The following is an 11084-nucleotide window of genomic DNA, read 5'->3' as shown; positions in this document are numbered from 1 at the left end:
TTTCTTTGCAGCTGGGAAACTTATCTGCAACATACCTTGATGGGGTAAATACTGAAAAAAAAAAAAAATAGTTAAGGCTATCCAGGTCCACTGGGTTTGTAGATAAGCAGGATAAACTTCCTTTCAAGGGAATCTGTAGTTCTCTCCCTGACTCAAAGCCAAGTTTTCCGAACATGCTGGGCAGTGGGGCGCCCGGTGGCTGAGCGCCGCAGATACCCCGGCCCCCCTGCCCTTCTCGGCCTGGGAAGCTCCTACTCATCCTTCAAGATGCAGGTCCAAACCTAGTATGTTCTGCGGGGCCTTCTTTGGTGTTTTCTGGTAGGGATGGATGCTTCTGTCTGAGGGCTCCCACACACTCAGTTTGCACCCCCTTCTCCGTGCAGCAGACCCCAGGGCAAGGATTTCAGCCTCCCTTTCCCCTCCAGGCTTGAGCCTTGAGGCACGGGGACGGTATCTTCATCACCTCTGTTGTGGCTTTAGCAACAGGGGTGAAATGACAAAGTGCCAGGTACCGAATACAAGTCTATTGACTCTAAATCCAAATGTTTATCAAACAGTGTGACACAGGCATGGACCAATCAGAGCAGATGCTGGCTGTAAACGTTATTAGGGTAGTTTTGGAATGTAGCCTTCCCCGGGCTGCATAACGGTCACTGAAGGGTATTGGAAATTAATTCAACTGTAGCCTGAGCTACATAGGGCTTTTTACCTGGAGCCAGTTTTCCCCATGTTCCCACCTGTAAAATGGGAGAGTAATGCTTTCCTCATGATGTTATAAATCTAAGATGAGGCATCAATTGATTCTGAGTGTGCCTGTGGCTAAATCACCAAGTACGAAAAGTGCTAGAAAAATGACTCTTACCCGTCATTTCAAAAGGGGATGCTTGTCTCCTATGTGATCAGGAATCCCTTTGGGGAGTTTGGCCAGGTATCTCTTCAGAGAAGATCAAGTGCAAGGGTCTGGGTGGGGTGATGTTTCCTCTGAGCAGGTGGTCCAGCCTCAGGCAACAGGAGATGGTCGGGTTGGAGATAAGCAGTATCTGCTAGAAAACATCCTGGGGTCAGAGTTCTCCAGCCAGTGCACTTTCTCAAGGGCAGTTGTTCTCCGAGTTTGCTGCACATTAGATTAGCATCATCTTTTATTTATTTATTAAAAAAATTTTTTTAAGTGAGAGAAAGGGAGATTGAGAGACAGACTTTCTCATGTGCCCCAACGGGGATCCACCTGGCAATGCCTGTTTGGGGCCAATGGTCAAATTAATCGAACTATTTTTAGTGCCTGAGGTTGTTGCACTCAGACCAACTGAGCTATCCTCAGTGCCTGGGGTCAACACTCAAACCAACCAAGTCACTGGCTATGAGAGGGGAAGAGAGAAAGAAGAGGAAGAGGACAAGGGAGAGAAGTAGATGGTTGCTTCTCTTGTGTTTTCTGACCAGGTATCAAACCAAGGATGTCCATATGCTGGGCCAATGCTCTATCCACTGAGCCAACCGGCCAGGGCCAGAATCATCTTTTAAAACCACTGCCTATAGCCCTGGCCGGTTGGCTCAGCGGTAGAGCGTCGGCCTAGCGTGCGGAGGACCCGGGTTCGATTCCCGGCCAGGGCAATAGGAGAAGCGCCCATTTGCTTCTCCACCCCTCCGCCGCGCTTTCCTCTCTGTCTCTCTCTTCCCCTCCCGCAGCCAAGGCTCCATTGGAGCAAAGATGGCCCGGGCGCTGGGGATGGCTCTGTGGCCTCTGCCTCAGGCGCTAGAGTGGCTCTGGTCGCAATATGGCGACGCCCAGGATGGGCAGAGCATCGCCCCCTGGTGGGCAGAGCATCGCCCCTGGTGGGCGTGCTGGGTAGATCCCGGTCGGGCACATGCGGGAGTCTGTCTGACTGTCTCTCCCTGTTTCCAGCTTCAGAGAAAAAAAAAAAAAAAAAAACCACTGCCTATGCTGTACCCCAGGAGAATTTAATCAGAGCATCTGGGGATGGGAGCCAGACAGGGTATTTTGGAAAGCTCCCTTGAATTATCCTATTGGGCAGCCATGTTTGAGAACTCAGGTACAGGGGTCACAGTCCTAGACGCCCACAGAGGGGCCTGGCAGGTCATAGGGACAAGCCAGTGTGAGACAATCGGGAGGAGTGAAGACTGTGGTACACCGGAAAGCTCACATCCTAGTTACAGATTTCTGACTTTAAAAAAATGACTATGCCGTTCAAGCCAAATGAAATACAGCTGTGAGCTGGATCCGGCCCATGGGACACGGGCTTGCAAAGCCTGCCTGTGCCGAGACTGCGCGAGAGGCCAGGGCAGGTCCTTGGAGCGGGTCACAGCCAGGCCTCGGGAGGTGCTGCTGAAGCCATCAGCGGTGTGCTTCCCAAGGACTTCCCCAGCATTCCATTCCCCTTTCCCCAGGCGGGCATCTCCCCAGATGCGGTTGTTAATTGGCTTTTATTTATTTTACATGCTTTCACATCTCAGGTGCCTAGAAAATGGATTTTAAAACGCCGCCGCCGCGCATGCCTGGGAAGGATGGATTTCATCCTGGCAGAAAGATTTTCACAGTGATTGCTGCCACCATGGCTCTTACTGATACTATTATACAAGATCTTCTGTTTCAAGGGAAGGTGGTGGATCAGGTCAGCCGCTCTGTTTTCAGTAAAATGGTTGGAGGTTCTTCGGGACGGATTGCCCTTGTGAGACCATCCTTCCCATGGGAAGCGTATCTTTCCTGATAGAGGGCTGCACTGTGCTGTGTGTCACTGCAGGGGCAGGCTGACATTTTTATTTTTAAGCCCCAGGTACAACCTCAGCTGTGTTCCTTTAATGTTCTTCGGGTTCAGAAGTCGTTGACTAAACTGGGTGTGGCCTGGACAAGGCCGAACAAGTCCTGTAACATTTTCCCCTGGGCTCATCCCCACCCGTTATTAGTAAGTAATTCCCTGACTGCGTTGATGCCACCACACAGTCCTCATGGCAGGGATAGTCTCGGTGGGACGGCCAGGGGACAGCTCTAGTCAGATTTGCCCCCAGGGGAGGATGACCCAAACTTTTCTGCCATTCCTTCAGCAGGTCTCTGTAGACATCACAGAGTGTCTGTTATTTCTAATCTGTAGTGTCTGGATTTATTTCCAGAAATTTACCCATTGTGTATGCAATTGCTATTCCTCTATCAGCTGTGCAATGTAACATCATTCACAAATGGAATGACTTAGATCAATGACAGTAAAGATAAACAATCGCCACCACAATGACGATGACATAAGAATGAACAAGCAGATGTGGAAGAAATGAGTGAAATGGAGGATGGCCACCTCAGACCGTGCATACCGGGGACTGAGGGCAGACACATTTCCTGGGGAAATGGGAAGACAGTATGTGACTCCACTCTCGGTTCCTCTGGATGATTTTGAGCACCTGCACTGTGTCAGTCGCTGTGTCAGAACCAGGGAACAAAGAACAAGGAAGTCACTGCCCTCAGGGAGCTCCCTGGAAAGGGGGGTGATCTAAGATGTCCCAGTGTGCCCGAGTGTGCCAACAGAGGGGGGTGCAAGGGCTGTAGGAGCTTAAGAAGGAAGTGACTAACTCGCCTTAGGGCACAGGGAAGTCTCAAAGAAGCTGGGACATCAGGGCTGGGTCTCAGAGACACTCCCTTTCCCAGCATGAGCCTGACTCTACATTTGGGGACAAGGGCTGGCCGTAGGGGAGAAGCCTGAATTGGGGCCAGGCCTGGTTTCCCAGATGTTCTTTTCCAGTCACCTGAACGAGGACAGGGGAGGGCAGGTGCAGCCTTTAAAGGCCACTTCTATTCCTCCTCCCAAATAAGCTTCTCACCCTCCTCATCCGCCACTTAGAAGAGAGAAGGTATTAGGGGCTGATGATCAGACTCACAGAGGAAATAGTGGGACGTAGGGCAAGCTAGCCATGGAAGCTGCGGTGCCCCATGGTTTGGAGTCAGGCGTCAGTGGGAGTGGTCCGGGGAGTGGTCCAGTTTACCAGGTTGGGGTTCTTCATCACTGACATTGTTTAGAGTGGTTGACACATGGAGGTAATAAAAAGCAGATAGACCTTTAGTTAGCTCTGTCACTGTTTTAGAATTCTCTACAGACAATGCGTCCCCTTATTTTATGCACCCCAGGTGGACTCCTCCCATGCTCCCTGCCCCATTTGTCACAGAATAAAATTACTTCCTGAAAACCCAGAAAAAACTGAAAATTCAAGAGCATTCCTCAGGCTGTGGCTCTCTGTGTGCCCAGCAGGTAGCAGCTGGCAGGAGACTCCTGACTGCAAGCTCTAAATCCCCTGACGATACAGAGCCCCATGGTTGCCTTTACCCCTGTTTTGCTCTCCAGATGTGAACCCACAAGGCAGTGGGGTTGGGGCACAGTAAGGAGACTCAGGGGACCCAAGGAACCCAGCATTTTTTTTGTTTGTTTGTATTTTTCTGAATCTGGAAACGGGAGAGACAGTCAGACTCCCTCATGCGCCCGACCGGGATCCACCCGGCACGCCCACCAGGGGCAAAGCTCTGCCCACCAGGGGGCGATTCTCTGCCCCTCCGGGGCGTTGCTGTGTCGTGACCAGAGCCACTCTAGCACCTGGGGCAGAGGCCAAGGAGCCATCCTCAGCGCCCGGGCCATCTTTGCTCCAATGGAGCCTTGGCTGCGGGAGGGGAAGAGAGAGACAGAGAGGAAGGAGAGGGGGAGGGGTGGAGAAGCAGATGGGTGCTTCTCCTGTGTACCCTGGCCGGGAATCAAACCCAGAACCCAGCATCTTGAGGGGCAGGAGCTGTGGATGAGATGATGCACTTTTCTTGGGCCACTCTGACTTCTAAGAAGAGTGATCGTAGTCAGGTGAGGAGTCAACAGGTGACATTGGCACAATGGTTGTTTGGACCCGGAAGTGTTAATATATTGTTGTTGTTAAAGAGACCCTGAAAAGTCTAACAACTCTACAGCCAGCATGCTTAGGTTTGAGCAAGTCAGTCTCTCTGTGCCTCTGTTTCTCTTCCCAAGATGGGGATAACAGTAGGACTTAGTATACAGGGTGGGTGAGGATTAAATGAATTAATGCACGGGAAGCACTTGGAAGGCAGCCCGGCAAGCAGGGAGTGTTGACAAGACGTTTGCGATTACTGTTCGTGGGGATGAGTGCCATGAAGTGGCTCGTGCCTGATATTGTTACCTGCGCCTCTACTCAGTGATCTTGGTCTCTGAACTCTATCCAAGCAGAGATACTTAGGGAAATAAAATTTCCTCAGAGAATACAGATAGTCCTCAAGGAGCATCTCTCCCTTGCCGTTGCCAGGTTTTCTCAGGAGCAGAGCATCCTCGGTTAGCTGAATCCCACGCTGTGGTGGGAGGCATGCAGAGGAAGGGACATTATCACAGGAAGGCAGGACAAAGAGTGTGACCCCCAAGGCCATCCCCATTCTATTTGGCATTTTACATTGCTCTTGGTTTCTGTTTCCTCTTCATTGGGTGTCATCTCAGAAAATGGAGTGTCCCCCTCACTTTTATAGCCTAGTCCTTTAAAAAGTGTAAAGTAATTGTTTCCTTCTTACAAAAGCACTATTATATAGAAGTTGCAGGAAAAGCAGCTTAAAAGAAGAAAAACCCATCCTGTTCTCCTCACCCAGAGACACTGTGGTGAGAGTATGCAGACTTTGGGGATCTTTTGTATCTTGAACACAACATTTTTTTTTAAAGTGAGAGTAGGGGAGATATAGAGACAGAGTCCCGCATGAGCCCCAACTGGAATCCATCCAGCAACCCCTGTCTGGTGCCGATGCTTAGCCCATCTGGGGCCATGCTGGCAGCTGAGCTATTTTTAGCACCTGAGGCTGATGCTTGAGGGATGGAGCCATCCTCAGCACCTGGGGCCAATGTACTCGAATCAATTGAGCCATGGCTGCAGGAGGAGAATAGAGAGAGAGAAGGTCAGGGGAGAAGCAGATGGTCGTCTCTTCTGTGTTCCCTGACTGAGAATTGAACCCAGAACTTCCACATGCTGGGCTGACACTTGACCACTGAGCCAACCAGCCAGGGCCCTGTATATAACTTTTAAAACAAAAGCTGGCTCATTCTGTAGATTCTATTTTGTAAGCTCTGTTTTCCACTTGACAGTCTACCATGAACATCTTTCCACAGCAGTAAATACTATATTAGTTCTACAGGATCATTTTTAATGGCTGAATAGTATTTAATTTGATAGACAGACCATCTTCTAACACATCCTTGTCTCACGCACAGCTCTTTTCTGATTTTTGAAATCTTAAATAGGATTGCTGATCAGCTAACTGTAGGATAGTTGTTTGGGCATACTTTTTTTTTTTTTTTTTGTATTTTTCTGAAGCTGGAAATGGGGAGGGACAGACAGACTCCCGCATGTGCCCGACCGGGATCCACCCGGCACGCCCACCAGGGGCGACGCTCTGCCCACCAGGGGGCGATGCTCTGCCCCTCCGGGGCATCGCTCTGCTGCGACCAGAGCCACTCTAGCGACTGGGGCAGAGGCCAAGGAGCCATCCCCAGCGCCCGGGCCATCTTTGCTCCAATGGAACCTTGGCTGTGGGAGGGGAAGAGAGAGACAGAGAGGAAGGAGGGGGTGGGGGTGGAGAAGCAAATGGGCGCTTCTCCTATGTGCCCTGGCCGGGAATCGAACCCGGGTCCCCCGCACGCCAGGCCGACGCTCTACCACTGAGCCAACCGGCCAGGGCCTGGGCATACTCTTAACTATTTCTTCAGTATAAATTCATGGAAATGATATTGCAGAGCCAAAGGCTACCTATACATTAAAGCAGTATTTTTCAACCACTGGTCTGTGAAAGAGTTAACCACGCTGATGTTGTATGAAGATTATAGACCCAATGATCTTAGTCAAATTCACTTATGCTCAGGGTGATTTCTGCCTTAGGAGTCCCTGAAATAATTCTCCTGTTTTCACCTAAAAAGGTTGAAAATTACCACTTTAAAAGTTTGAGATGCATGTTGCCAAATTGTGCCCTACCACCAGAAGTCTGGATTCTCACCTATAAAAGAGTATTGTTAAAGTTTTTTGTCAGTTGATTAGGCAAAAATGTGTCTTAGTTGAACTTACATTTTTGATAGATAATTACATAGAATATTTTCAATACAGTTACCAGCCATGTGTGTTTTTGCTTTTAAGAACTGCCTGTTCATGTCTTTAGCTTATTTTCCTGTAGAGCTGTTAGTCATTTTCTTTTTAGTAACCTGTAAAGTCTGAAAGAGCAAGGTTATTCACCTCCTCCATGTTTGTTGAAAATTATCTTTTGCAGTTTACTATTTCCTTTTGATTTTAAGGGTTGGTTTTTTTTTTAATGCATGAGTCAAATCTATAACTTTTTTCTTTTCAGTTTTTATATTTTGACCCCAAGAACATACAGAGTCACTTATAGTCTCTTTTGGTAATTGTTATGGTTGGATTTTTAAGTTGCTATCTAATTTATATGCCATAGAATTGACCATTTTCAAATGTGGAATTCATTGGTTTGTAGTATATTCACAAGGCTATACAACCGTCACCATTATTTAATTCCTAAACATTTTCACCATACCCCTCCAAAAACCATAGCCATTAGCATCACTCCTCATTCCCCTTCTCCCAGCCCTTGAAAACCACTAATCTGCTTTCTGTCTCTGTGGATTTGCCTCTTCTGGATATTTCAAACAAATGAAATTGTATACTATGTGGCCTTTGTGTCTGGCTTTTTCCACTTAGCATAATGTTTTCATGGTTCATCCGTGTTGTACGGTGAATCAATATTTTGTTCCTTCTTATAGTTTTCACTGTACAGATAAACATTATCTACTCACCGATTATTGTTAATTTTTTGAAACAATTTCTATTAAGGAATAGTATACCTCAGTAGTTGTTAAAATGTGGTCCTTAGAGGCCCTGGCCGGTTGGCTCAGTGGTAGAGCGTCGGCCTGGCGTGCAGAAGTCCCGGGTTCGATTCCCGGCCAGGGCACACAGGAGAGGCACCCATCTGCTTCTCCACCCCTCCCCCTCTCCTTCCTCTCTGTCTCTCTCTTCCCCTCCTGCAGCCGAGGCTCCACTGGAGCAAAGATGGCCCGGGCGCTGGGGATGGCTCCTTGGCCTCTGCCCCAGGCACTAGAGTGGCTCTGGTCGCAACAGAATGATGCCTCGGAGGGGCAGAGCATCGCCCCCCGGTGGGCAGAGCGTCGCCCCCTGGTGGGCGTGCCGGGTGGATCCCGGTCAGGCGCATGCGAGAGTCTGTCTGACCGTCTCTTCCCATTTCCAGCTTCGGAAAAATACAAAAAAAAAAAAAAAATGTGGTCCTTAGATAGTCAGCACCACCTAGGAACTTGTTAGAAATGGGAATTTTCAGGTTTCACCCAGACCAACTGAATTACAACCCCTGGGTTAGGCAGTGGGAAAGACATAATTAGATACCCGCAGTTGGGGATCAGGTAGGAAAAGAATATTTCAGGAGGAGGAAACGGGAGGGGAGAAGTCATAGAAGTTGGCATAATTTATGGATAACTCACTTGGGGCTCAGTGGGTAAAGGGTCAATCTGGCACACTAGAGGTGTGGGTTTGACCTGCCCCCCCATCAGGCACGACAAGAAGCAATCAATGAGCGCAGAACTAAATGGAACAACTAAGCAAAACAATGAGTTGATACTTTTCTCTCTTTCTCTCTCTCTTGCTCTCTTCCTTTCCTTCTCTTTTTCAAATCAATAGAGAAAAAATGATATAAAGAATTCTCAAAGGTGTGAAAAATATGTCTTCATTCCAACCACCACCCCCCTAACCCCCCCCAGCCCCACTGTTAGAAGTGCATGCAGGGCCACGTTTTTCTCCAGTAAAGAAACCTCACTCGGAAGCAGCTTTCTTTTGAACCAAAGCTTATTTTATTAAAGATGAGTACGTCTGAAATGGGGACTTGATTTAAATGAAAAGATACCATGCTCGTTCATTCATCACTGAGCATGTATTATCTATGCAGGTCACTGTCCCACACCACTGAGGACCCACACGAATGAAGGGCGGCCCGAGACAAACCCAGCGATCTTAACTAACCCTGCAGCCCACGGAGCGGTTGGGAAATGGTTAAGCAGCAAATTCCTGGGAAGGTTTGCCACAGGAAGCTGGGTAGAGCTGATGATATCTGCATGGTGGGGGAGACATTTTCAAGTTGTTCTCAGCCTGGAAATAGTTCCCTTCACAAAAAAACGTCAAAAACCCCAGATGCTGTTACAGCTCCCTCATGCAGGCTGCTGGATGGAGGAGTTTGTAGGTGAGCTGTGCACGGGACAAAGGCACAGCCCCAGTAGAGCCACACAGGGGGCGATTCCCCTTGCGTGTGCGGGAACTCGACACACGCACACGAGTCTGCCGCAGCAGGCGCAAACAGGCCTACCCAGAGTGATGTGATAGGACTTGTGTTGAGGAAGATATGCTCACAGTGTGAACTCTGAGCAGCGGTGGATAAGAGCTCTTGATATGAAAACAAAGAGCAGCAAGGTAGAGGGACAGTCCCACACAATCTGTGCTGAATGCAGCATGGCATGGGATCCAGAAAAGAGCACGTGGGTGATAGGCATCCGAGACAGTGACAGAAGAAGATGAAAACATCACGAGACTTGTCTCTTCCACATGTGGCTGAGTGCCTCAGTGGTGCAGAAGTGGATGTGAACACCAGAACCCCCGTGTTGTCGAGAATTTGAATTATAGCAACACACACACACACACTCATATGATCACCATAATTATTCTGGAACCCGTATGTGGCACATTTTATAAGATGAATTCAATTCTTAGTAATATGAGGTGCCTGGATGAAGCAGCCCAATAGATAAAAAGACCAAATACAGTACTGCTTCATACGGCCACTGAAGTCCAGAGGAAAACGCTTCACAGTGGTTTGTGGACAAGGTGGCCTCCACCTCGTAACTAGTTCCATTATGTGGATGGGGGTATCCACAAAAGGCTGCTCTCATTGACAGTGAGGGCCCCATGGGACAGCCACAAAGGACACCCACAGTGTACTCTCCCAGGGATGTATTCTAGTACTACCAAAGGACCAACTCTCAAAACACTATGAGTCTGTGCAGTCACTGGGCAGCAGAGTCGGCCACCAAGAAGGGTACACTCCCTCCTATCTGGAGGCTTGCTTTCTTCCTTTTCTTTCTTTTTTCTTCACTTTCTTTCTTTTTTTTCTTCTCTTTCTTTCTTTTGCTCTCTCTCTCTCTTTCCCTCCCTTCCTTCCTCCCTCCCTCCCTCCCTCCCTCCCTCCCTCCCTCCCTCCCTCCCTCCCTCCCTCTCCCTTCCTTTTCTCTCAAGATTGTATTGATTTTAGAGAGAGAGAGAAGAGGAGGAGGAGTGGGAAGCATCAACTCATAGTAGTTGCTTCTCGTATGTGTCTTGACAGGGCAAGCTCAGGGCTTCGACCCAGCAACTTCAGCATTCCAGGTCAACGATCTATCCACTGCGCAACAACAGGTCAAGCTGGACGTTTACAAAGTGACCTGCAGAGTCCTGCCTCGCGTGGGTCCTCCTGTGACTGCAGGAGTGTGACCCATCAGACACTCCTTCACTTGGAACTTGAATGGAAGGAGCATTTTATCTAGGGTAGCTGAAACCGCCTGTCGTCAGCATGGCCAGACAGCCAGTACCTTTGGGGGAGCCTGAGGGCCTACAACCTCTAGTTTCACAGTTAGAGAAGCTGAAGGCTTTTATTTTTCTTTTTTAAATTAGCAATAATCGCGCCTCAGATAAACCTCATTGGCTACAATACTGCCACTGAGCAAAGCTGAGAAGCTGAAGGCTTTGAAAGACTTATCCCCAAACCCTCACTGCTAGAAGCCACATTCCCAGTGGGGTATCCCCCGCCCCTCCCACCCTAAGCAAAACAGGTCTGCATCGTACATATGGGGACATGGGGGCAGGATGTGGTGGCCTGTCCAGGTCCCACAGGGGGACAATGTCGTACGTGGACAGAAGCAGCCTGGTCTTGGACTGCTTTTTCAGGCTTCCTCCATTAGCACTGCCCCTTTCCTGTGGCTAGTGCCCCATCCCTGCATCCCCAGATAGAACCAAAAATCTAAGTG

General features: G+C 49.0%; 1 pseudogene; it reads right to left on the bottom strand.

Moving 5' to 3' along the window:
• Positions 1-10658: 10658 nt before the first annotated feature.
• LOC136311304 (U4 spliceosomal RNA) lies at positions 10659-10788 on the bottom strand (annotated as a pseudogene).
• Between the last annotated feature and the right edge of the window lie 296 nt (positions 10789-11084).

Source organism: Saccopteryx bilineata, chromosome 7 (assembly GCF_036850765.1).
Source record: "Saccopteryx bilineata isolate mSacBil1 chromosome 7, mSacBil1_pri_phased_curated, whole genome shotgun sequence".
Classification (NCBI taxonomy): Eukaryota; Metazoa; Chordata; class Mammalia; order Chiroptera; family Emballonuridae; genus Saccopteryx; species Saccopteryx bilineata.
Note: the sequence above shows the minus strand (reverse complement) of the source record. Positions and strands in the feature narration are given on the sequence as shown.